Consider the following 27524-nt stretch of genomic DNA (forward strand, 5'->3'; position numbering starts at 1 on the left):
AGCATCACTGGAAGGATTATGAAGGAGAACCAGAGGAGGGCATATTTCAGATGTTGGGTTGCAGCAGCGTGTGCATAGGAAGCAATGCAATAAAGCCTGAGTTGGGAAAGGAAGGGATTCTGCTCTAGCCAAACCTACCACACCTGGGTGTGCCTACCCACAACAGGCAAAGTAAATAGTAGCTACCTCCAAAATCCCTTACTGAGCATGTGTTACCATCAAGACATCAACAAAAGGGAAAAGCAGAGGAAGGAACTATCAAAACCACCTCTGAGTGTTCTTTGCCTAAGAAAACCCTATAAAGTCCATGGGGGGTACCATAAGTCAATGGGTTGCTTAAAAACACATATAGCTACAGATAAGCCTGTTTCACTTGCTATCTCCAACATGTAGTTTTAAAAAACAAACCTTTTAATTTGACAACCGGAAATGCAACTTTTTAGAAAAGTGATGGTAAGTTTTTTGGAATAAGTGTTTAAGTGGTCTCTGGAAGGTTCAGAATGCTTTGATTGACTTAGGAAATGTTTATCTGGGGCAGTTGTTTCATTTCTTATGTGCATATTGTTAGTTCTGAATAAAATGTTTGCCTAGACAAATTGAACTACTCTTCTTTTTTCATGGTACACGAACCTATCCCTATTTCCCCATGTTATTTCTACTTCTGGTACTAAATTTTCTGATAAAGAAGTAATACCCAGGAACATACCTATTTCATTAACAAAAGCACACCTGCAGTTATTTAAATCCATAACACTGGCAAATGGTCTAAAATGAAAGTGGACATGTTGCTTTTAGGGATACAAACATGACCTGTAGATAAAAAAAGTCAAGTACATTATCTCTGACTTTTGACACTAGTAATTGACCCCATCTGTATTTCTGGCTGGTTTCTGATGCATGTAGATGAGACGTCATTTGAACTTATCATTTCATGGCAGTAAACCTCATTGGTTGTAATGTCTGTGGGAATTACTTCAATGTTCGTTTTCCAGAGACTTTTGAACTCATTCCAGCTCTGATGTTAATACTGCGATTTATGTCCTTCCCTCTGAGTGATGCTATATTCCACTGGAATCAAGACATCTATTAGGGAAGTTTTATTAGCTGGAAGATTTATAAGGATGATGTCAGATCAGTTGGCATTAATCTTCATATTGGTCTGTGCAGGGAGCTCCTTGAAAATCTTAACTAATGAATTTTCCAAGATTGCTATGCATTTATAGCTCCCCATCCAGCTACAGATTTGTCCATTATGGCCTTTTAGGCAGCAACCAACAGATGTAACACAATGCATGCATGAGCTAGCTGTAACTATCAGAAGGCTTAATTTATCAAGACATAGATGGTTAGAGATGTAACAGTAGCATCTGCAATGGCAAAAAAATATGCTTTAAAAAAATTCTACATCTAATATTACACAAGTGTAAGAGATGTTATACCAGAGCAACAAGAAGGTACACAAGAGTACATAGCATCCCTGTGAGCTCATCTCTTTCCTTAGCATATTATTTGTTGAACAGACAGATGCAAGCCCAAGCTTTCACATCATGAAACAGGGAGTTACTCTTTACATGATATGCATAGGTTTATGAACTTCTATCATGTTTATCTTCAGTCCTTTTTACTGAATAAAATTACACCATTTTAACCTCTGGAGAAGTTGTTCTAGCATAGTTTTAGTTCTAAATCAAATCACATTATGTGCACATGTTTGTATAGGAGAATACGGTCCTTCAGCTTGTATAGCTTGACCCAACCTGTACAGTATTTACCTACCTCCAGCAATATTTGTGGGACCATTATCTGTAGTTTCATTTATCCATATCTGACAAAATATTCCTTTCTAGACATTTTACATTATCCAGCATAATTTGATGGCATTCTTGGGCTGGAAGTTCTTATTTCAATAAAGTTTACTGTTATCCACAGTTTCAAGAAGCCACAGAAAATCCAAGAACATATTACCCCCCCCCCCCCCCAGATATGAGGGCCATCCTCTGTAAGACTTTATAGGTCATAGCCAGGACTAGAATTCAGCCCAGAAATGTACCAGCAGTCACACTTAATCAGCAGCATAAAACAGAAATTCAACTTGTAATTTTACACACCATCTTGCTATTTACAGTTGTCTCTAATCAAACCTCTGAATGACAAGCATACCAGACACAGGAAATGCAAACATAGATTTTTTTTTCAAAACTAGGGGTGACAAATCGTGAATCACACAGTAACATATTTACACAAGCAGCAAAGACATGGGGGAAATTAACATAAACCACATTGTCATTGAATCATAAAGCTGAAAACTGTGTGAGGAACAATCTAGTCCAACTGTATGCTAGTGCAGGAATCCATAGCTAAAACATCCTAACATCCAACCTCTTTCAAGTCCTCCAAAGGACAGTCTACCCTACTCCAAAATTTGAATCCATTGGTTTGTGCCATTGTTTCTGGAGCAGTAGATAACAAGCTCAATCCATCTTTTATACCACATCCCTTTAGATATTTAAAGACAGCTGTCGCACCCCATACCTGAAGCCACCTATGACTCTAGCATCACACAAGAGTCTAGAGCAGTGGTTCTCAACCTGTGGGTCCCCAGATGTTTTGTCCTTCAACTCCCAGAAATCCTAACAGCTAGTAAACTGGCTGGGATTTCTGGGAGTTGTAGGCAAAAACACCTAGGGACCCACAGTTTGAGAACCACTGGTCTAGGGTAAAGGCAAACAGTTTATTGCAAAATCATGCAAAATATATATCGTAAAAAGCAGGGATAAGGGAATAAGGTGTAGAATCCAAAAGTCAGCAGTCAATTGTCTCTGGTAAATTCAAAGGCTAAACAGTCCAAAGATAGTCCCAAAGTACTCAGGCAGCTAAAACCTATAAGCAAACTTAAGCAAGAATACAAAACAAGAACATGAAGAACTTCAAGAATGCTTGGATCCCAAAAGCAAGGCTTGAAAATGGAACTAGAGAACCCAGGCCTAGCCGTACTTGAAAGCCACGTTGCCAGAACTGAAATCAGGGTGTCTGTTAGCTCCTAATAAAAAGACATGAAAGCATTACATCTGCCCTGAAATTTCTGCTTCCCACAAAGCCGTGTTGATCTACGAAGCTGGCTATCTGCTCTAATCTGCAAACGTGCCTTCTTGCTGAGGTCAGGATCACCAGGTGCTTTCCCATGAGAGTTTCTCATCAATTTGTGTTCGCTAGACTCCTTATTTAGAGAGGATGATTCAAACTCCTGTGCCTGGCCTTGAGGTTCAGAAGCAATTAAATTCTCAGTCCCTGTATCGGTGCCTGCATCTCTATCTGACATCATTTCATTTTTTTGGCCTGCATCAGAAGGAATCCCAGGAAAGCCCACAATCCATTCTGACTCTAAGTCACCAGGGATCCCATCAGCTCTTGGCTGTTATGACTGCTGCTGAGCTACAACAATAGTTTTCATATCACCTCTCAAACTTCTCTTCTCACAGCTGACACACCCATTATGCTGACCTTTTCATAGGAGAAATATCACTCAGCAACTTCCTAAGAAATAAGTCCCTATCAATTGCAGCAGCTGCTTCTAAGTAACTGAGGACTGGGGGTATGATTGAGCCAGGAGTCACTGCATAGTCACATAATTATAATGGTTATGCATTCATAACTCTCCAACAGGAAGAACCGGAAGGACTTTATTGCACAAACCCACTATTCCACAACAGTAATGCTATAATTAATAGTGGATACATACTGGGTTGAGCACTTTCAATATTGCACCTCTCTTTAACTGTGCTGATATGTCAATTAATGATGCTGTGATCATGCAGCTATATACCCCTTGTGACCATGCCTTCCTACACTATCACTGTACCATAATTTGTTTCTATTTTTGCATAATTGTGAGATTTGGACTTTTATCCAATAACTGCTTGAGATGTAGCTCTTAGGTTTTGGAATAAGGTGAAGGATTTCTCTCAGGCCCCTTCCACACAGCTGAATAAAACTCCACATTTTCTGCTTTGAACTGTAATATATGACAATTTGGATACAGATAAACTAGTTCAAAGTAGATATTGTGGGATATTCTGCCTTGATATACTGGAATATAGGGCTGTGTGGAAGGGCCCTCAATCTCTCTCAAAACACTAGGTTAGAAGAGAAAAAACTGAACACATTCCCTTTATTAAATTATACTGTTTGCAGGGATGGTGTACAGATGGCTTCACCTTGCAAAACATCTGTTTCTCATAAACTGTTAACAAACTAAAGGAGACTTGTTGTTCATTGAGATATGGCTATCAATACTGCCAACCCCATTATTATTTGTAAAAGTAATGAAAGAAGGAATAATGTCATATATTTTGTTAATCTAAGTGCAATTTTTGTACAGTTCCATTCCCTTTGAGCTTCTGTAACTAAAACAATTGTGCTTATGTTGGCATCAATGCAGTTAATACAGAAATACAGAATTTCTTTGTCTTGCCTCTTCCACAGAGAGACTATTATATCATTGCAAAATTCATGCGGTACTCCTCAAATATCTACAAATTGCAAACCTCCTTAGCCTCAAACCACCTGATTCTTATTTTCTAGTTCTTCATAAATCTTTTTAAAAATTACATTATGATATCTGGAACTCATAACAGATGGGATATTTGCCAGGTGGAGTACAATGGAAGGAAATGAAAGATAAAAATTATTGGACAGGAATTAAACAGGAGATGAAATTACTCTCAAGTGGTTTGGCTATGAAAGACGATCTATAGTTTTGGAATACAAAATAAGCTAGATTTTCAAGACTGAATTTTTTAGGTGAGGAAGCACTTCTATAGTGAAGACTATATCTACAGTGTCTTTATGTTTCAAGCTACCACATATGTGCAAGTTATTTTAAGTAAAGATCCTCATCTATTCTGGGACCTACATGACAACTTGTGTGGGTTTTCTAATTCTGAAATAAATTATATGTTCCTGTAATGAAAGTGCATGAAATTGAACAGATAGAAGTGGGTCAAGATGAGGTTGCAATGAAATATACATGAACCACTCAAGAGAAAAGTCTTCTCTTCAGTTGTGGTAGTATTCAAAAAAGAGTCTATTTTAGCATAAGCAATCTGGTAACATCTTTAACTGAGAAGAAGAGATTCTGGCATGAACCTTCATGGACTAATTCTACTTCATCAGATGCAGGGAATGGAATCTCTGTGGACAGACATATAAACCATGCTGTGGGTAAAGAAAATGGGGTAGACTTATCTCCATTTACAGATGTTTATCTGTTCATCTGTGGTTGTATGGAAACCTGTCTCTCGTCCTTTAATTTCTCTTTACAACCACAATTAATACTTATCATCAATTCACATATTCTGCATTTCCATCTGTTATTGGTCCCAAGATCAAAGAAGCCCCATTCCATACATCTAACGAAATGTACAAATACTTATGCTAGAAATATCTTCTTCTCAGGGTTAATTATGTATTGTGTCAGAAGTGAACCAAGGGTACAAGTTGTAATGTATTTGGAAACATAAAGTAATATATATATATATCTTGGCATTATACTAAATGTCCTTGGACCAGTAGCTGGCCACTTGGAGTGCCTCTGGTGTTGCTGTAAGAAGGTCCTCCACAGTGCATGTGGCAGGGTTCAAACTGCATTGTAATAGGTGATCTGTGGTTTGCTTTTCTCCACACTCACATGCCATGGACTCCACTTTGTGACCCCATTTCTTAAGGTTGGCTCTGCATCTCGTGGTGTCAGAGTGCAGTCTGTTCAGTGCCTTCCAAGCCGCCCAGTCTTCTGTGTGCCCAGGAGAGAGTCTCTCATCTGGCGTCAGCCACTGATTGAGGGTTGCAGGATTTAGCCTGCCACTTTTGGATTCTTGCTTGCTGAGGTGTTCCTGAGAGTATCTCTGTAGATCTTAGCAAACTATTTCTGATTTAAGGCATTGGCGTTCTGGCTGATACTCGAACAGGGGATGGGCCAGAGATGTCAATGCCTTGGTCCTTTCATTGCTGGCTGCTACTTCCCGGCAGATGTGAGGTGGTGCAATGTTCAGGGTGCATCTATTCTATAGAATTAATGCAGTCTGGCACCACTTTAAACAACATGGTTGAATGCTACAGGATCCTGGGAATTTGGAGAGGCACCAGCATTTTTTGGCAGAAAAGATCTTCTAAGACTACAACTCCCATGATTTCATAGCATTCAGGAATGGCAGTTGGTGTCAAAGTGTGTTAAAGTGTTAAAGTGGTTGTAGTTAATGATGAACTGTTGCCTGCTTGGAGGCATTGGTTTCAGTCCAATTGCTACTCTTGTCCACTTTTCTCTATAGATTAAAATGGGGGAAAACAATGGATTGACACATAATATTGGAGACTTGTATCAAGTATGGACATACCATTCAGCAATTGATTCAGTGGCTCTACTTCAATTGGAAGGGACCAGCACCTGGATTTAGACTACTGACTTTTTATCTTTTTTATGCGTAATCTTTATCAATCTGTGGTTACCACCTTCCATAACAAATCTCATAGATATCAGGAAAGCGACTGAATCCACAATCCAGTTAGATATTCTGTTGCTATTGGTGACAAATCCACTCTGGATTTTACCATTGGCTTTTTCGGATGTTTTCTCAGTTTAATAGGACATCTTTTGGTACTAGGTTCAGCAGACACAAAACTCCTGTTAAAACTCAGGAAAAATGTAGGAGGGTTTGCATTAAAATCCAGAGTGGATTTATGCAGCTGAGGATTCACTGGTTTCCACAGTCAGAATCCCCTTGAAACTGCATTGCCGTAACTCTTGGTTAAAATAACTTAAGCAGACAGAATGTTATGCATGTCTGGCATTAAACAGGATTTCACCCCAATTAACTGTATGGATGCAATAGTAAAAAATATCAAAATATAAGAATATGACACCTCTGTGTGTTCACAGGCCTACATTTTTCTTCTGTGTCTTTGTGTGTGTTCACTTCATAATTCAATCTGCACAATGTTTAGTTGGGCAGAGACACCTATCATTCTGTATTGATCCTTCATTGATAAAGTTGACAAATTACCCATTAATCCAGGTGTGATTAGATGCTTATTTTTTATTTAAAGATTTTGGTTTTATATTTCAAGAGGCACACCTGGTAAAAGGACGCCCTACACATTCAAAGGGAGACAAGGTAAATTAGATGCCCATACTGAAAAGGGTTGTTGTTGATCTCTGAAACAGTGTATATGTCTTCTCTGAAACATGCCCTGCATGTCTGTTTGTCTGTTACAAGGCTAAACTGGAAAAATGGGAAGATACTGTTTGGGGATTACCCTCTCCAAGGTTCACAATATTTGTATGGCCAAACCACCATAAGGCATGTGTGTCTTTCAAAACTGAGGCCCTAGCTAAAGTACTAAGCTGCCAAGCAACCTGCAAGTGGGTTTCTTATTCAAATAGATGCACACAATTAGGTTATAATCTCTAAACTGACCTCTCTCCCAAGCCTCTGTCATTTTTATTAGACTGCTGCTTCTCTATTCTTGGGAAGTTTGAGTGTATTGCTGTATTGCATATTTCCCCATTCAGCTTATCCAGAATTGTAACGGGAAAGATGAATAACCTGCTGCGTTAAAATTATCCCCTGAGTCATCAGTGGTTTGAATGACCTCTATTTAACACTGAAAAAGTAATTTACATTACAACCTGATCTAAAATAATACTAAGCAGTGACCAGTAGTATTTGTCTTCTTGGCATAATAATATGAACAAAAGATCCCATTAAAGGCTGCTTGACTACAAGCCCAAATTACAAGACAATGTATCTTATTATTATTATTATCTCCCCAGTGGCACTATTTGTACTAGATACCTTGCAGTGGATCCAGATTCAAATAGATGAACTCAGTTTTTTTCCATTGGAATGAAGAAAAAATCGGTGGATCTGTCCTACTGACTTCAATGAGAACGAATGCCAGCCATCTTATGCTACAATCCGAGCATTTATTTATATTAAAAGACTGCAAGGAAGCTAAACTAAGGGGTTATCTACATACACTACCCCCCACCCCCACTCCCTACTCACTGCAAATCCAACACTGGTGGATTCTGGTGAGTATCAGAAACTAGAGCTGATATTGTCTATCTAATGCAATTTTCTGAATCAGCACCCCAGATAACCAAACCAAATCTAAAGTTGACTAAAAACTAATTTGTAACCCTTTTGGTACTAATATTGCAGAGTGGTCCCTTGTCAAAGTGGTCCCTGATCAAAGTGGGCCCTGATCAAAAAAAAAGGTTGGGAACCACTGGATTAAAGAATGGAACCAATGCAGAATCAAGCAGATCAGTGCTGCGTGTTGAAGGAACACAGTCGGTCAGGTGAACAACCAGGATGGAACCAGGCAATTAATTCTTCCTTTACCTTTTGAAATAAGAAATTATCTGCAAAGCACTCTAGGAGAATATGCTTAGCTGAGTTTGTCTCCCAGCAAATATCAGGGTAACTGAAGTCCCTGATAACCACCATTTCCTGCTACTTTGAGATGTCTGAGATTTGTATCTGGAAAGCATAATCAAGCACCTCTTCTTGGTTTGTTGAAGGAGTTTACTATGTCAAACCAAGAAGAGTGCTTCCTTGCAGCAGCAGATAACATGGCAAGCTATTTGGATTGCAAATCTAGATTGATAGAAAGTTAGCCAGAAGTTAACAAGATAATGTAATAGGTTCAGAGCTGCAAGGCCAGACAAACTGCATCCATAGGGATGCACTCTCTGAATGAGTTAACATGATTTTTTGGAGAAATCTTAGAGAACAGATGAAGTGCCTGAGAGCTGGAGAAGCAGAATCTTTCTTTACATTACTCTCTGTCTTCCTGGGCCATGTCCTTAAGCATGACCTTGTGGTCCCATCCAACTCTGTGATCCAATGATTCTAGGTTCTCTTTCACTATCTTGTACCTTTTTTCCTGATCTTCCCTCTTTTAAATCCTATTCAGTTCCATTTATCATTAAACTGCTGACTAAGCTAAAATATGGGCTACATTTTACAAATATTTTCATCTCCATGAAAAAGTAGCTATAATGCATGGTGGGTTGTCAAATAAGAGTGGAAATGTTTGGTGCATGCCTCTTCCCTCCCCTTGAATCATCTAATCAGGACAATGGCCATGCTTTCTTCCACATCTCTGAATTGACATCATGACAATATCCACCATAACAGATTTTTCTAAAGTAAGAAAATAATTTTAGAGAAATCTTCTATACTGTCTGCCTTCATTCTGAATGGGCTACAAGAGGTTATCATGCTGACAAATTTGCTTTGGTAATTGGAATTGCATCACCACATTTATTCAATGATTCCATAGAGGCTGAGATCACTTGAGAAGACAAAGATGAGACAGCACTAGAAAAAGCCTTGTTGCAAATTGGGGGCAGAGGGACTAACTTAAAAAGTGATAGTGGACTATTTTATGAAGGAATGATTTCATAAACCAGTCTTTTGGGGTGAAAAAATGGAAATCAAAGATACAGAATGGGGGACGCCTGGCTTGACAGCAGTGTGTGCGAAAAAGATCTTGGAGTCCTCGTGGACAACAAGTTAAACATGAGCCTACAATGTGATGCGGCAGCTAAAAAAGCCAATGGGATTTTGGCCTGCATCAATAGGGGAATAACGTCTAGATCCAGGGAAGTCATGCTCCCCCTCTATTCTGCCTTGGTCAGACCACACCTGGAATACTGTGTCCAGTTTTGGGCACCGCAGATGAAGGGAGATGCTGACAAGCTGGAAAGCGTCCAGAGGAGGGCAACTAAAATGATTAAGGGTCTGGAGAACAAGCCCTATGAGGAGAGGCTTAAAGAGCTGGGCATGTTTAGCCTGCAGAAGAGAAGGCTGAGAGGAGACATGATAGCCATGTACAAATATGTGAGGGGAAGTCATAGGGAGGAGGGAGCAAGCTTATTTTCTGCTGCCCTGCAGACTAGGACACGGAACAATGGCTTCAAACTACAGGAAAGGAGATTCCACCTGAACATCAGGAAGAACTTCCTCACTGTGAGGGCTGTTCGGCAGTGGAACTCTCTCCCCCGGGCCGTGGTGGAGGCTCCTTCTTTGGAGGCTTTTAAGCAGAGGCTGGATGGTCATCTGTCGGGGGTGCTTTGAATGCGATTTCCTGCTTCTTAGCGGGGGGTTGGACTAGATGGCCCTTGAGGTCTCTTCCAACTCTACTATTCTATGATTCTATGATTCTATGATTCTATGAATGTTTAGCAAATCCTTAATAAACGAAGAAAAACTGAAAGCTGTCTGAAGACAGATGCCTATGGCATGGAGTTGGACTGAATGGCCCTTGTGATCTCTTCCTTCTATCATTGAACTGTGTAAAATCCAATTATGTGTAGGACTGCATGGCATATTGAGGAACATAAAACAATAACAGTAATGGTTTAAAAATAGCCACATATGCATCTCGTTTTGAGAGAGAAAGAAGAAAAACATCTATATAGTAATTAAGAAAAACCATAGAGGGAGTATTAGGTACAAATTAGCTTTGTTTACTGTAGAACTAAACAAACAAAAACATAATATTATTTAGTTAACAAAATTGGGGTAGGGGAGGGCCAGTCAAAGATAATGATGAATTAGTCATGGCCCACCAAGAGCCAAACTAAACATCAGGGTAGCCTTTTACAGATTAACGCATGGATTTACAAGACGAGAGCTCAACAACTATTAAAGCAAAAGCACATAGCTGTCTCTCCAAACTGCAGTAAAGGCTAACTTACATACACATATAGGGCTTCAAAGGAAACAACTATTAAGACACAGTTGTGGCCATTCTGAACCTTCAAATCCTTGACAATTCAGCACCATGCTTTATTTTACAATAGAAAACATACAGAAGAATTCAGAGTATGGCTGGGTAAATATCTTGTACTTTCCATGGAGAAACATAGTCTACTTTTCACTTTGCCTATCCAAATCAATATGCTTTGTTTCTACTGTTCATGCTGTTTATTCATTTCTATCTGAGACATGTTCCAAAGCAGCCTGTGGGTCCTGTAAGCAGGTGCAGTCTCCTGTATCTTTTCTCCACAAGAGAAAAATTAACTTAAAGAGGTGGCTTTGAGTGAATAAATAGAGTCCTTTCTTTCCCCATTAAATCACTTCATTCTCTTTTAACTGAAGATTCTGGGAACATACATACAAGGGGAAAATCTTAAAACTGAACTTCATGTGTAATTTGAATCTCAGATGTATGTGAATGAGGAGGTTTAAAAGAAACACAAACCATAGCTATATAGTATTCTGCCTGTATTTTTGCACATGGATCCATTTTAGCCATTTTCCTTTGGCTTCTTCGGGTTGTTCGGCTTCTCTGGATGGCTGTAACAGCAAGGGATCAGTGTGAGCATTTTTTCACATGCATTCAGTTGGATCCCTGAAAAAGAAACATTGTCCCTGAAGAGCACCGCACCACTGGGCAAGAACTCACACCTGGTCTCTCTTTATGCAGAAAAGCATCAATGAGCTTTCCCAGGAACTGAGTTCAGCATCCTCTATTACGGTGTACATTACATAACTTTACATATACTTAGGTGAATAGCAGAGACACTAAGACACTCTGTTAGTGAATTGCAAAGATGCATAATGGGATAATGCCAAGAGTGTCCCAGTGTGTATCAGCATTCCTTGGTCAATGCACAATGGGACTAATGTACACTGCTAATGTGCATTGGTCACTTTGCTCATCTCCCTACACAGTAATGTAACAGCAGCCCTTTACCAGATATAAACATTGCAGACCTGTTCGATTCTAATTCCCACAGAAATAAGTTCCAAACAGGAGTCTGATTAGAATCTTAAACAGTACCTGAAGACAGAGCACCTATCTTTCAAAGGAAGAAATTTCTGTTCCTAAAAAAAGGAAACTCTGACATCACTGCTTCCACTGCCAAGGCCTTGAATGATGCATTATCATGATGCCTCTATAAATGTACTATAAAAATGCTCAATCGTTGCTCAATATCTCTCTATACAGCTCATTGTTACAGCCACCTCTCCTGCCATTTTGACAACTGGCTCCTAGCATCTAACTCTCTTTTCAATTCAGTACTTCCATATTTCACATCTGTGCTTCTGTGTGATTGAATCTTTGCTTTCCAAAGCTATCCTTATACTTCTATTAATGCTTTCTAATTATTGCTCTAAAGGTAAAGGTAAAGGTAAAGGTTTCCCCTGACGTTAAGTCCAGTCATGTCTGACTCTGGGGGTTGGTGCTCATCTCCATTTCTAAGCCGAAGAGCCGGCATTGTCCGTAGACACCTCCAAGGTCATGTGGCCGGCATGACTGCATGGAGCACCGTTATCTTCCCGCCGGAGCAGTACCTATTGATCTACTCACATTGGCATATTTTCTTGGTTGCCAAGATTTGTAAAGTTTAGAATTATTGCTCTAAACTTTACAAATCTTGGCAACCAAGTTGAAATTTTCCAGACTTCCAGAAAACACAACCTGACAAATGAAACTTAGTCACGCTAACTCTCATCCCTGTGTTCCACAGGACTGCTAAATATATTCTTCTGATACTGCTGCCATTTTCATAGTATAACATGCAGTTAGTTCTACAACAAAAGGCCCTTCCAAACAGTAATAAAACCCAGAATATCAAGGCAGAAAATCCCACAATATCTGCTTTGAACTGGGTTATCTGAGTCCACACTGTCATATATTCCAGTTCAAAGCAGAAAATGTGGGCCTAAGAGTTTATGTTCATAATGCCATCATGACATGTAGATCTTTGCATTTTCCAGATAGAAAAATGCTAAATAGGCAGTTTCAATAAGCTGTTATCTAAAAGGAATAAAATCTACAAACTCCATCAGCTTCATCAAATAGTTGTTATTCTTAACTAAGTTCATTCTTCCTACCTCTTGGTTCTTTTGGGATAACCACCTTCATTTCGCTGTGTGATACCGAAATTAGGTATTATCTATGTGTGATATCAGCTTTACAAAAATTCCAAGGAATGACCCAAATTTGTAGCCTTGAAAAAAATATTTTCACACACACCTATTATTCTAGAAGAATGAAACAGGGCAATTTGGATATAGCTGTTTTCACATATTCAAAAATCTGGTACAATTAACACATAGGCTAGCACCTGTACCTTCTCCACCCTGATTGTTCATTATTCAATATGTACAAAGAGTATGCACAACTATGTACAGTGGCCCTTGGTATCTTCAAGAATCTGTCTCATTGACTCCCATGGATACCAAAATCTGTGGCTGCTTCAGTCTAATTATAAACAATTCCATAGTAAAATGGTGTCCTTTGTATAAAATGGCAAATTCAATACTCAAATGTTTGAATATTTTCCAGCTATGGCTTTTTGAATCAGTAGATGTAAAACCCATATAGATGAAAGATCAACTTTACAGTGTTTGAGTGCATGACTGGGTATTCTGTAAAATGCAGATGGTCTGATATTATTTCTACATGCATGATTTCTAAGGAATAATACGGTAAACGTGTTTTTCCAACTTCACACTTTCAATGGCCTCTATCAGTGGTTCTCAACCTGTGGGTTCCCAGATGTTTTGGCCTACAACTCCCAGAAATCCCAATCAGTTTACCAGCTGTTAGGATTTCTGGGAGTTGAAGGCCAAAACATCTGGGGACTCAAAGGTTTAGAACCACTGGCCTCGATCAACATGGCCAATCTTTGTTCATGCATCTCTCCATGGGTTAGCCATGCTCCAAAAACAAGATCATATCACAGTTGTCACTATATTTTGGACAGTCTTTGTCCAATTTTAAAGATTTGGTGGTTTTGTAAGAGAGTATGAGTCCACCCACTGGGTTCATGGATTGTCTGGTTGCATCTGTGGTGATGGGGAGTCATCAGATGTACCATGGGTCTGCAAAAGAGATGTTCAGGGACTGCATGTGGCCCATAGAGCACTATTTTGTTTTTGGTGAATGGGACAACACTTCAGTGACAGAATGAGGCTGTTTTTGGGGACCAGGGCTTGCACACTGGCCATGCATCAAGAATATCAAATGTTTCTTGCTCCTGATATAGCTATGAAGCAACATACTGATAAAACTGAACCACGTGGAAGCCTACATGGTGGATTTTAAATTTCTGGCATAAATTTTGCACCCTTATCTACTAGATGTCCCAAGCGGTCAAAAAAAGATATTGTTGACCATCATACAAAAGGGAGCTGAAAAGGGCAGAAAAATCAACAAGAAGGTATTTTTATTGTCACTTGCTGGATGAAGGTCACTTGTTATAGCTTTCAATACAATAGGCAGATGCCAAAATAAACGGAACCAGAGGGAAAGATATAGCATGCAGAAATGCCCGTCTTTGCATCAGTCGCCTATATTGGAGAAAAATGTTTATGCAACACAATCTGTCTCTCTAATCCTAGTATACGAAATGTAATTACTTTTTCTGGTAGTCAGAAATTGCTGTCAGTCATGCTCTATCTACATGGAATGTTGATTATATGCGTGGTTCCAGAAAAGGAACTTTTCTTTCTTTCTTTTTAAGGACACTTTCCCATTTTATTTTATTTTATTTTATTTGTGTGTCAGGAGTGAGAGAATTGGCCGTCTGCAAGGACGTTGCCCAGGGGACGCCTGGATGTTTAATGTTTTTACCATCCTTTTGGGAGGCTTCTCGCATGTCCCATAACACTATACATATTAGCCAGTATCCTGTTAGTGACATATGACAGGTTAGTACTATCACGTGTCTTTTCAGATCTCGGGAAGGGGATTGTTCTGGAGTAAATCAATTGAAATGAATAAGTCTATCATTCATTTATATCTCTACTGTTTTCAGTATGTCTACTCTGTCTGAGCAAGTCTGGAACCAACCCCAGATGTTTAGCAAAACTTGAACTGAATGTCTATTCAGATAGTTATTCCAAGAGTACAATATTAAGAATGCTGCTGATGTCTAACAGTAGTTATGATGTGCAGCTTTGCCTATATGCGTGTGTGTGCATATGCTGTGCTTATTATATGTACTCGTGCTATAGTAGCTTACTGTTTATTAAATATCATCATTTTCATCAAAAACAAGGATCTCCTCCACCTGTACATAGCATTTCATTTGTTTTACAGAATTAGAACATTTCTTTTGGCAAGCAGATTCCCCTCTATGGCCATTTTTCAAAAGAACTCTTGTCTGCATGTAAGCTTTTGGATGAGGGCCAGAGTCATTCTACACAAGCTCTTTCTCCCAAGAGGGGAATTGGTCTTCCACCCATTACAGAATCCTTTTTTAGATCTTTCAAAAGACTGCACATTTACTTTAATCTTCTTTTTCTTCTGGCTAACCCCATTCAGTTAATTCCAACCCGTCTTTCTAGAACTGGAATTTGTAACTGATGATCATTCTCACAGTATTCTTCTGAGAAAAGATCATGAAAGCCACTTAGAGGATGAGGAAACCATAGGCAACCCCCCTAATTAGTGGTAAAACATCCCAAAGCAATTTCTAATTCAAACAGATAGTTCTTGTGTTCCATCAAATGCGGCTGATGTTAGTTGAGTGCCGTTTGTATACAAGAATTTGAGACATACTAAGATTGATGTTACATGCCTATTTATTTAAATGCAAATTGATTCTTTGAAATGTGTTCGTCAAAGATTAACACCTACCATTCACACTACAAACATGAGGCTAATTATAACATCTTAAAGCTGCTATTTATATTTTTTTCTAGTGATCAATTTTCTTTGCAGAAACACATAAATAAATGCCTTCCACTTTTCATTAGCTTGTTTTTCTGGCTGGGGGACGCTTGTTGGGCTGGATCCAATATATATACTCTAGTCATGTCTAGACCATACTTTTGGAATCAAACAAGTATTAATTTAGTCATGAGTACAATTAGTCTTACTTTCTCATTGACTTCAATATATCTTCCCCAGAACTAAGTTTGGATCCAACCCATCCTTATGAGGATAATGGAGACCAGCTTCTCTCTTCCACCAGCTGTTATTTATGAGACCCAAAAGTTGGTTATGTATAAAGTTTTTTTTCCAAATTATGGTTAAGTATAAAAATGTCTCTGATATATAGCTGAAGCTGGACAAACTTCACAGTGTAATTTGGGTTCACTTAATAACTGACTAAACAGCTGATGAGAGAAACAAATATCTTTTTCACTCAAATATTATTGTATGTCTTCACAGCATTTCTGACATGGTGTTTTCTCGACAAGATTTGCTCAGAGGAGAATTGCCTTTGCCATCCTCATAGGCTGAGAGAATAGGACTGGCCCAAGGTCATTCAGTATATAACCATGGAATAGCTCGTACCAAAAAGTTCTTCTTAAAGTTTAGATGCAATCTTTCTTCTTGCAGCTTCAATCCATTGGTTGCATGCTGCAAGTCACTTCTGGTGTGAGAAAATCCGCCATCCATAAAAATGTTGCCCAGGGGATGCTCGGCTGTGTCACGATCCTGCGAAGAGGCTTCTCCACAACCAGACACAGCAAAGACATCTGCCCTTGCGCTTTGCTACTCTGCTGCTGAGTACGCATGTCCAGTGTGGAACAAATCTCACCACGTTAAAAAGAGTAGATGTGGCTCTTAATGAGATGCCACATTCTCACAGGATGTCTACGCCCCACAACACTAGAGAAATTATATTGTTTCGCTGGTATTGCACCATCTGACATCTGCTGGGAAGTAGCAACCAACCATGAAAGGACCAAGGCAGTGACCTCTCTGGCACATGCCCTGTTTGGATATCAGCCAGCATGTCAACATCTTAAATCAAGAATTAGCTTTCTAAGATCTACAAAGATACTTGCAGGAACACCTCAGCAAGTGAGAGCAGCAGACTAAAACCCGGAACCTCAATCCATGGATGATACTCCTCCCTGGGCACACAGAAGACTGGGTGACATAGACAGCACTGAACAGACTGCGCTCTGGCACCATGAGGTACAGAGCCAATCTTCAGAAATGGGCCTACAAAGTGGAGTCTGCAACTTGCGAGTGTGGAGAAGAGCAAACCACAGACCCTTACTACAAAGCAGTCTGAACCCTGCCACATGCACAATGGAGGACCTTCTCGCAGTGACACCAGAGGCACTCCAAGTGGCCAGATTCTAGTTAAAGGACATTTAGTACAAAGCCAAGTTTTTAACTTTGTTTGTGTTCCTAAATACATTACAACTGTACGCTTTGTTTCACTTCTGACATGATAAATCATCGGGGGAGGCCCTGCTCTCGATCCCACCTCCTTTGCAAGCACGACTGGTGAGAGACAGGGCCTTCTCAATAGTGTCCTCTGGTTGTGGAACTCCCTCCCTAGCAATATCAGATCAGCCCCCTCCCTCCTAGCCTTTAGAAAGAGAGTAAAAACATGGCTGTTGGAGCAGGCCTTTGATAAATAGCAGAGTGCAATAATTTTATCTGAAAATTGTGTAATGGGTTATGGAACGGCTTTAGACCTTGTGTTTGGATGATGTGTCTCATATTGGAATGTATTTTAATTATGTTTTTATGTCTGTTTTAATTTAATCATTTTATTCATGTCTGTGTTTTATGCCCAAGGCACTGCACAGGTGCCATCTGTAAGCCGCCTTGAGTCCCCCTCAGGTTAGAGAAAGGTGGGATATAAATATTGTAAATAAATAAATAAATAAATAAATAAATAATCCATTGGTTCAGGTACCTTGAGCAGCAGGACATGAACTCACTCCCTCTTCTATGACATCACCATTGATATTTAAAGATGGCTGGCATCTCACTTCTTCATATTCTCTTCCCCAAGCTAAACATGCTCAGTTTCCCAAGGTATTCCTCATAGGGATTGATTTTCACACCTATTACTACCCCCGGTGGCAAAGTGTGTTAAAGCACTGAGCTGCTGAACTTGCAGACCGAAAGGTCGCAGATTCAAATCCCGGGAGCGGAGTGAGCACCTGCTGTTAGCTCCAGCTTCTGCCAACCTAGCAGTTCGAAAACATGCCAATGTGAGTAGATCAATAGGTACCGCTCTGGCAGGAAGGTAACAGCGCTCCATGCAGTCATGCCAGCCACATGACCTTGGAGATATCTACGGACAACGCCGGCTCTTCGGCTTAGAAATGGAGATGAGCACCAACCCCCAGAGTCGGACATGACTGGACTTAACGTCAGGGGAAAACCTTTACCTTTACCTACCTACTATCCTGATGTGCAGATGGACAATGAATCAAGCCGAATATAACCTGAACCACCTGTCTAGATAGCCACCAAACCAAAGAACATTCCTGACTTTGCTTACTTTTGAGAAACCTCAGGTTGAGGGCTGAACTGTGTGGATTCTTCCAGAAGTCGTCATGCATTGTGAAGACTGGGTGAGTATTGTTTTTCTTTAATTATGTGGACATGGCCAAAGTCTGTTGTACAGAAGGCATACTTAAGGATCCCAGGAGCTGGAGCTTCATTCTGAAAAGGGAAATACAATCTGTCCAGATCTTACAGCTGTATAACACTGATTTAGTGTATCACAACAATGGCTGTTCTGACCATTAAACAGCTGGATACTTTTACTATAATATGAACAAAAGAAAGTATGTGGATCAGAAGAAAGCCCAGTCTGTTCAAACAGTAGCCAACTAGATGCCTATGGAAAGAGCACAAGGAGAATGTACATGCAACATCTTCATGCTTTGCCAGCAATAGATCTACAATACACCTTGGCAAACTGGGCTTTGCTGCTATGTGTGCTCTGTGAAATGTCTCTCATCAAAGGCTTGTGAGGCACTACAGAAAGAGAAGAATTCAATGAATTCTTCCCAAAGTGACTTATTCTTTTGGAGACAAGTCTCAGGATGCTGCCTTTCATTTTTATTTTAAAGGCTTGCTTGGCTCTTCACATGCCAGGACCCCAGCCTGTCACTCTGTACAACTAGATTTTCAAACTGTGTTTTTAAAATGCCAACTATTCTGGACTGTGATGGACAGCAACAGTGTTTATTTTGTGAGTTTTTTGGCAGAAGCCCACCACAGAGATGCCCTGGCTGTGCAAAATTGTATAAACACTATCATGAACTACTGCGGCCATTTCAAACTGACAAGTACAATGAAAATTATCATTGATCTAATTTTTTCCCATGAAAGTCTATTCCAACTAGACATGCAAAGTTACGTGTTTTATCTGCTTCCAGTGTCATTTTGCAATTAAAAGCATCAAACAACTAAACAACGAACACCTTGTAAATACAAGGCCCCCAAAGTAAGGCCAAATCAGAATTTGTTATCAATGCATAAAATCTTTAACTGAGAAATATTGGTTTGTCTTTCCTGTGTTCCTTAGATAAGATGATTAGAGGCATCAAAAGAAGATGGAAAACAGCATAGTCAGAGATACATTGTTTAGCATTACAAAAACCTTTGATGCTAATGATAAGGGTCATCATTCTTCAGCTCATGATTAAATGTAAAGCATAAGTAATTTTTAGACTAAAATCCTCATTATTTTTCTCCATATTGTAGAATAGCTGCTAATAGAATTGGACTGCTAATGTTGTCTGAAATCTCAAGGTTCTACTGGCATGCCAAGCTCTGATTAGTTCCCAATGAAGACACAGGCAGGAACAAAGACCTGTATTTGCAAGTGGCCAAAGTAGATGCCAGCGGAAGAGATGATTCCAGATCTGACGTGCCTTTCAGTTGTAAGCATGGACATTTCATAGACATTTTTTAGGCATTAAAAGTAATCTGCTATGATTGGGAAGTTTTAGGATCCATGGTCCCATGGGTTAAAGGGGCCATCTGTTCCTGGCTGCTGGTTGGTTAATCTTTTAAAGGTCCATTTGTCTTGACTGTTTTCTTGAGGAAATTTCAATAAACTTGAAACTGCCACCTGGTGTGTTCACTCTCTCTGAGAGGGAGAGTTGGGAAAGGAATGCAGGATGGGCTGTGTGAATAATGGGCACTTGATTGACTTATCCTTGGGGATAAGGATCCCACAATGGTATCGTATTAGGGACAATGGGTGCCAAGATCCGTCAGTGGGTTCTAGCAATGAAGACAAAAGTATGAGGATAACTTGATGAGTTTTAGGGTGCTGCCAGGCATGGGACTTTTGTGAGACAGGAGGGTCATGGTGGTGCAATGGGTTAAACCACTGAGCTGCTGAACTTGCTGACTAGAACATTGGCGGTTCGAATCTGTGGGACGGGGTGAGCTCCCACTGCTAGCCCCAGCTTCTACCAATCTAGCAGTTCGAAAACATGCAAATGTAAATAGATCACTAGGTTCTGCCTCAGTGGGATGGTAATGGCACTCCATGCAGTCATTCCGGCCACATGACCTAGGAGATGTCTATGGACAATGCAGACTCTTTGGCTTAGAAATGGAGATGAGCACCACCACCACCACCACCCCCCCTCCCAGAGCCGAAGATGGGCACCACAGAGCCATAAGGTGAAGCTTTGTCTGTGTTGTAGTTGTTTCTAGGCATTGAATGTTTGCCTTTGTGTTTGTGTATGCTGGAATCCGACCTGAGTCCTCTTGGGAAGATAGGGCAGAATACAAACAATATAAAGTATTATTATTATCGTCATCATCATCATCATCATCATCATCCCTTTTTATTATGAGAAGTGTGAGTACCAGGAGCTAGTTGGTACTCACTATCTCTACCTATTGCATCCTGTCAGATCCCTCAAACCTGGAGGAAAGCAAGAGTCATAGCCATTTTGAAACCAGGCAAAGTCCATAATGATCCAAAAAGCTATAGACCAATCTCCTTGTTGTGCCATCTTTATAAAGTTCTGAAGAGACTTATCCTGAACAGAATTATGGTGGGAAAGACCCATTTATGATCCCACAGCAAGCTGGTTTCAGGAAAGAGAAAAGCTACACATCAGAAATGCTGAACCTGACTCATTAGCATAGAATGGTCTTGCAGTTCACATTTTGGCTGCTTCCTGTCTGAGGGAGCCAGACTTTGAAGCTGCAAGGCCATTCAATGCTAATTGAGGTATTCAATTGCAACATTTACACTTGATTCAAACAGACAAGTGTTCTTTCTCCCATCCTGAATATTTCACAGATATATAAACCCCACTTGCCTAGTTTCCAACAGACCTCACAACCTCTGAGGATGCTTGACATAGATGTGGGCAAAAGTCAGGAGAGAATGCTTCTGGAACATGGCCACTACCCAGAAAACTCACAGCAACCCAGTGATTCTGGCTATGAAAGCCTTCAACAACACATTAATAAAAGCGAATCATCCTCCTCTACAATTCCCATGATTCCATAGAAAGTAGCCATGGCAGTTAAAGTGGTGTTAAATAGCATTATTTCCACAGTGCAAATGCACCCTTAGTATCACAGGTATTACAAAATCTCTTTGTGTACCTATCAAAACTAACATAGTTATGTCTTTGAATGCTAAGCCCAAATCCAGTAACCATTCCACATGGAGAAAATGATCTAGCACAGGGGAATGGCAGCTTACTGATGCATTTTATGACTCCAGGAACAAGTCATTAACAGTGCCTCCTAGTTTGCTCCCACCCCAAACCATGGAAAAATTCAGTAGGGAGATGTATTTTAAGCCCCATTAAAACCCACAATTTATAACAGCCAACACTCTTATTACAAATGTACAGGCATGCACAGGTAGTAATTTGGAAGGCAGCAAATCCACTATCACAAAATACAGTATATACAAATATATATTGAGAGGCCCCTCCAGCTGTTTGCAAATAAAACCCGCATGACTTATTCATCTTGCCTCTGGATCAAAACTGGCACAAAAGAGATTTTCTCCATCAGTTACTGTCCATGGGGAATATGTATGTGAGCGTGGAAGCACGTGACTGAGAAAGTGTTCAACCTGCGCTAATGAAAAAAGTTGCTTCACTAGCAAAACAACCAAACAGAAATTTGTCAGCATCAGTATAACTCAACTTACACACACACAGCCTTCCTTTCCAAATCAGAACTGCCTCTTTCCCTGAGTCTAATTAATAGCTGTTATTTTTGTCTTTTCCAAATGTGAAAAACATGAGAGGTAACACATCAACATTGCAGTCATTTTTCCCACATTGCAATAAAATATATTCAGGCATAGGGCATGAAATATTCAGTTCCACTCGCTTGTCAGATGAAATATAATAAAAGAACGGTAAAGATGTCAGCTTACCTATACAAGCAGAGATGGACAATTGACTGACCTAAGATGGTCTATCTGGTCTATACTTCTGGTCTTGGGACACACATCACAGAAGTCTCTGAAATATACTGATATTTAAGACTGGCTGGGAAAAATGTAGCAACCAGCCTATATCTTCCTTGTCCAACACCCCTGGGAAAGGGGGCCAAAGGGCTTTGGGAAACTTCTCATTTTATATCAGGATGTGGGGAGATTTTTGTTTTTCAGCCATACTCTGGACTTTTCTTTGTGTCAGGAGCAATTTGCGAAACTGCAAGTTGCTTCTGGTGTGAGATAATTGGCCACTTGCAAGGATGTTGCTCAGGGGATGCCTGGATATTTTTGATGTTTTTACCATCCTTGTGGGAGGCTTCTCTCGTGTCCCAACATGGAACTGGAGCTGATAGAGGGAGATCATCCAAGCTCTCCCTGGGTTGGATTCAAACAAGCAACCTTCTGGTCAGCAACCCAACCTTCAAGTCATCAGTCCTGCCAGCACAAGGGTTTATCCCACTGCACCATCAGGGGCTCCATACTCTCGACTGAAGCATTGGTCATCCTGATCCTAGAACAGTGGTTCCCAAAGTGGGCAATGTTTCCTCCTGAGGGGCATTGGAAGTATCTAGGGAGGCAGTAGAAGCCTGGTGGGCAATTGAGAAGGTGGGGCACATTTAATAAAAATAAGAGGGCAGTGGAAGCACAAAGAAAGAAGAGGAGAGAATTTTGATAAAAATGTTTGTAATTGTTTCTTCTGTTGTGTAGCAGAGTTAAAGTTGCAGTGATAGATTTATTTTCCAAATAAATACACAAAACACAAGTCACAACAAATCAGTGGTCAGGCCATTGACAGGTCTTAACAAGCAAGGGTTGTCAGGTGAGCAAATTGTGCATGATTGGGAAGAATGAAATCATATTTCTTGATCAATTTAGTTTTATATTTGGCAATTTAATATCATATATATCTTAGAGCAAAGAAACAAACCCAGTTTATTAATTTCATTAGTATTTTAGTTTGTATTCCCATCTTATGCAAAGATTGCTGTATGCCATTTTTATGAGCACTATTCTAATAACACAACTATTGCAAAAAAAATCACAACATATTTCTTTACTATATCATAGGATGTACACAGAAATATAGATTCTTAAAAGAATGCAAATTTGTCACTGCATCTTTCTGTTATTTTTTAAAAGGTAGATTTCTGAAAAGGTAATTCTGAAAAAGGGGAAGTAGGTGAAATAAATTTGGGAACCTCTGCTCTAGAGTATGGGTGACAAGTTTTGAGTTAGGTAAACCTATGCAGGATTTACTCCCCACTTTAGACAGGATAGTGACTTTTTTGGTAAAATTAGTGAGCCATAATCCATGAATATAGTCCAGTTGTGAGTAAGCAGTTTACTCCAATACTAAAGAGACCACAGTGTTTCTTGCTACAATTACCTTCAAAACTTCAACCCATGGATGAGGAATTTCTCCAGCTCCATGGACTGCTCAGATGTTCCTATTTTCAGATATTTAAAGTCCAAAATCTTACCCATCCAAACATTTTTTAAAATATGAAAGAAAAAAGTCTTTCCTGCCCAATAGGAGTAATTGGACGCAATTTAGAATCATAGAATCATAGAATCATAGAATCGTAGAGTTGGAAGAGACCTCATGGGCCATCCAGTCCAACCCCCTGCAAGAAGCAGGAAAATCTCATTCAAAGCAGCCCCGACAAATGGCCACCCAGCCTCTGCTTAAAAGCCTCCAAAGAAGAAGCCTCCACCACACTCTGGGGCAGAGAGTTCCACTGCTGAACAGCTCTCACAGTGAGGAAGTTCTTCCTAATGTTCAGGTGGAATCTCCTTTCCTGCAGTTTTTCTCTCATTTTGATTTCATTGATGTTAAGGAGGAACCTTTTTGCAGAAAAATATAGATTGGTATGGCAGTTTGTTTGACAAGTCATATTGAGCTTCTTGACAGTACTTGTCTGAGAACTTTGGCCAAAGAAACTTCCAGGCAGAGTACTAACAGTACTAGTTGAGACAGGAATCAGTATTTTATAGGACTTCACAGCCACAAAGCAGAGGCACAGTGCGCATGAACAATATCTAATATTTACATTGTAATCCTTATCTAAGGTTTATGTGACTTGCATAGAATGGCAACACAGATTGCTAGTTGTTTACAAGATTGTTATTGGGGTCTAGCACTGTAGCCATAGCATAAGACGGGGTGGCCTTGGGCACATGATATTGCAGTTACAGCATTTCTAGAACAACACAGATGGCAGAGTTCAGCAAAACAATACAAGCCATGGGTGAGATGTCAGCTATCATCAAAATGAAGTTAATCAGGATAATTAAAACTGAGCAGTTGAATTTGTAATTCTTTCTTTATGACAACACTGGGAGGTACCTTTGACTGACCTCTTGAGCTATATTGTGGACATTCAATGGATTTCTGTTCCATGACTGAAGCCTTTGACAAAGGGCCCGTCTAGACAGTACCTTTATCCCAGGAGCTTCTGCAGCAAACAGGAGGGTGTCCAGCTGACATTTCCTATAAATGCTGAAGCAATCGCTGCCCACAACGAAAAATGCAAGATTTCCAGGTGCGGGAATATCCTGGTTCTGAGCCAGAAATCCACACTTTCCAATGTCTATCTGTCCCTACAATCGGAAAGCATGGGATTTTTAATCTTGGGTTTTCCCAGGTTTCAAATGTCTTTTCTTGATTTGTCAGTTCCACCGGAGCGGTGGCCATTTTTGGGGCTGCAAAACCCCAGAGCAAAGCAGGAAGTGTGGACTATGGAGCCAGATGTCCCGGGACCAACCAGTCTTTGTGCGGACCTACTTGCAGGTCCCTGGTTTTTTTTTGCTCCTAATTAAAGTGCATGATTTGGTGCTGTCTAAAAGCGCCCTAAGTTGAAGATCTATTAGCTCAGTTGTGGAGAGTGAGGAGGACTGAAGTTGAGGATTTTCCTCATTTTTATCAAATAAAGAACCTATACAAATGATGTTACTAAGACAATCAAGAATACTTTCTTTTGTTGGCCTTCATTTGACCTTCCACATTTGAGGATTAAATGTGGAAGACCAAAAATGGATATGATTATTTGTAAATTTGAACAATATAATCTCCCTAGGAATCCCAATATGTATTTATATGTTCTCCAGGATGATTCTGTAATCAACTTCTGATGGAATAATGGACCAGTAGTAATGGAAAGTCACCACTCAGACCTACAGGAAGTTTCTCTCATGCTGTTCTGTTTCCATTAAAGCTGGAATGTGAATGGCATGCTGAGAGAGCAGATAAAAAAATATGGAACTTTTAAAGTAAATCAACCATAAATTAAGAACCAAGCTGTTGCAGACCAAATCAGAAGGACAATGTACTGGAGAGGGTCATGATCGATCAGATCTTCTGTAAAGAATAATAAAGTCAACACAGTTGCTGGATTTAAGTGAAGCATCTTGTTAAGATGGGCTAATGTGTACCAACAGAATGAAAACAGAGTTTGTGAATGCCTCTAGAGAAAATTAGTAAGTGTTATCTCCAAACTGCACATTCGTAAGCAACAGATCATCCACAGAGTCACACTCCATCCAGCAGGTTGAAAGCCTGGAGCATCCACAGGGAGCTCTCCTCATTTATAGACCTTCGAAAAACATCTTGTATTCTGATCTTTTCACAACAGGCTTCACAGTGCAGATAATGGTGGTATTAGGATTTTTTTTCAGCACCACACTATCCTACAGGATTCAAAGTATACAGCACACCTTCAAAATATGCCATGTGTATTTTAAAAAGAAAGGCAGTCTATCTACAGGATCAGATTTTTATTAAATCAGCCAAATGCCATCCCCTCATCTATATGGATTTCCTTGGGGAAACAAGCAGACTTAATAATGGTTAGAGGTGAGAAGGAAATAGATAAACCAAGCTTTTTGGAAGCATTATTGCACAGTCTTTATAGTAGTTAGAAATCATTGTGATTAGAAGAGTCCTCCTGTGAAACATGGATCATTAGCTTAGTCCATGGCACTAATTATTGCCTTATTAACATATTATTTCACTGATTCACTACATGGGAAAGAAATGTTTTTGTGTGAACATAAAAAGTTCTTCAAGAAAATAATATAAATGTGTTCATGAAAATGTTTAATCTAAAGGAAACATACTTTATTATTCGATGTTTGAAACTCCCCAAAGCAAACTTTGTAATGGATTACTTAAACTGGAATCTTTCACAGTGGAATACCTGCCCCTTGCTGACTGCAGCATTAAATGCTTTTTAATGGAGCCAGTTCACATGTGATGGAGAATAGGAACGTCCCTGCTTCATACATTTGCCCAGTAGACTGAAGATGGAGAATCCAAAATCTGTAAGCATCTTCATATCACATTAAAAAGATCTGTACTCTTTGATTCTGGAGTTTACAAGTGAGGTCAATTCACAATCTCTTCTACACAGTTAGGCCAAGAGATTGGGAACTGTTAATGTAAATTAAAATAAAGGTAACGCTAAAGGTTTCCCTCTGACATTAAGTCTAGTCGTGTTCGACTCTGGGGGTTGGTACTCATCTCCATTTCTAAGCCGAAGAGCAGGCGTTGTCCGTAGACACCTCCAAGGTCATGTTACCAGCATGACTGCATAGAGCACCATTACCTTCCTGCCGGAGTGGTACCTATTGATCTACTCACATTTGCATGTTTTTGAACTGCTGGGTTGGCAGAAAATGGGGCTAACAGTGGGAGCTCATCCCGCTCTCCGGATTCGAACCACCGATCTTTCGGACAGCAAATTCAACAGCTCAGCAGTTTAACCCGCTGCTCCACCAGGAGCTCCATAAATTTAAAATAAGCATAAATCCAATTCTCAGTCCTAGCTAGGGTAGACCCATTGAATCAATGGAATTTACCTATGTATTGATTCATAATTCAACAATGTGTTTGCCTGACATCAGGGGTATTTCTATCAGCACCACCAACCTTTCATTACTTCCTCTAGTATCCTTGTTTGAGGTTTTCATTCTATCAAGTCCAAAAGATGAGAACCAAAGAATAGGATGGAGTAGCAGTAAGTACACACATTGCTTCGCTTTGTGTACATGAGAAGGAAGGAAGTTCCAAAGTGATTGTGACAGATAGAAGGATTGGGAGGGAAAGAGACAGAGACTGACTTCTCTCATACAAAGAGAAAGAAGGAAGTAAGTTAGAAAAGACATAAATACCAGAATAATCTATCTGGGAAAAGTGTCTAAAAGTGATTCCACAACATGAAGTCATAGAACTACTAATTTAAAGAGAGAGGATCTGACACAGACCACCAGAGATGGACAGCAATGACGACACTGATATCTT

This window comes from Anolis carolinensis, chromosome 2 (genome assembly GCF_035594765.1).
Source record: "Anolis carolinensis isolate JA03-04 chromosome 2, rAnoCar3.1.pri, whole genome shotgun sequence".
NCBI classification, from domain to species: domain Eukaryota; kingdom Metazoa; phylum Chordata; class Lepidosauria; order Squamata; family Dactyloidae; genus Anolis; species Anolis carolinensis.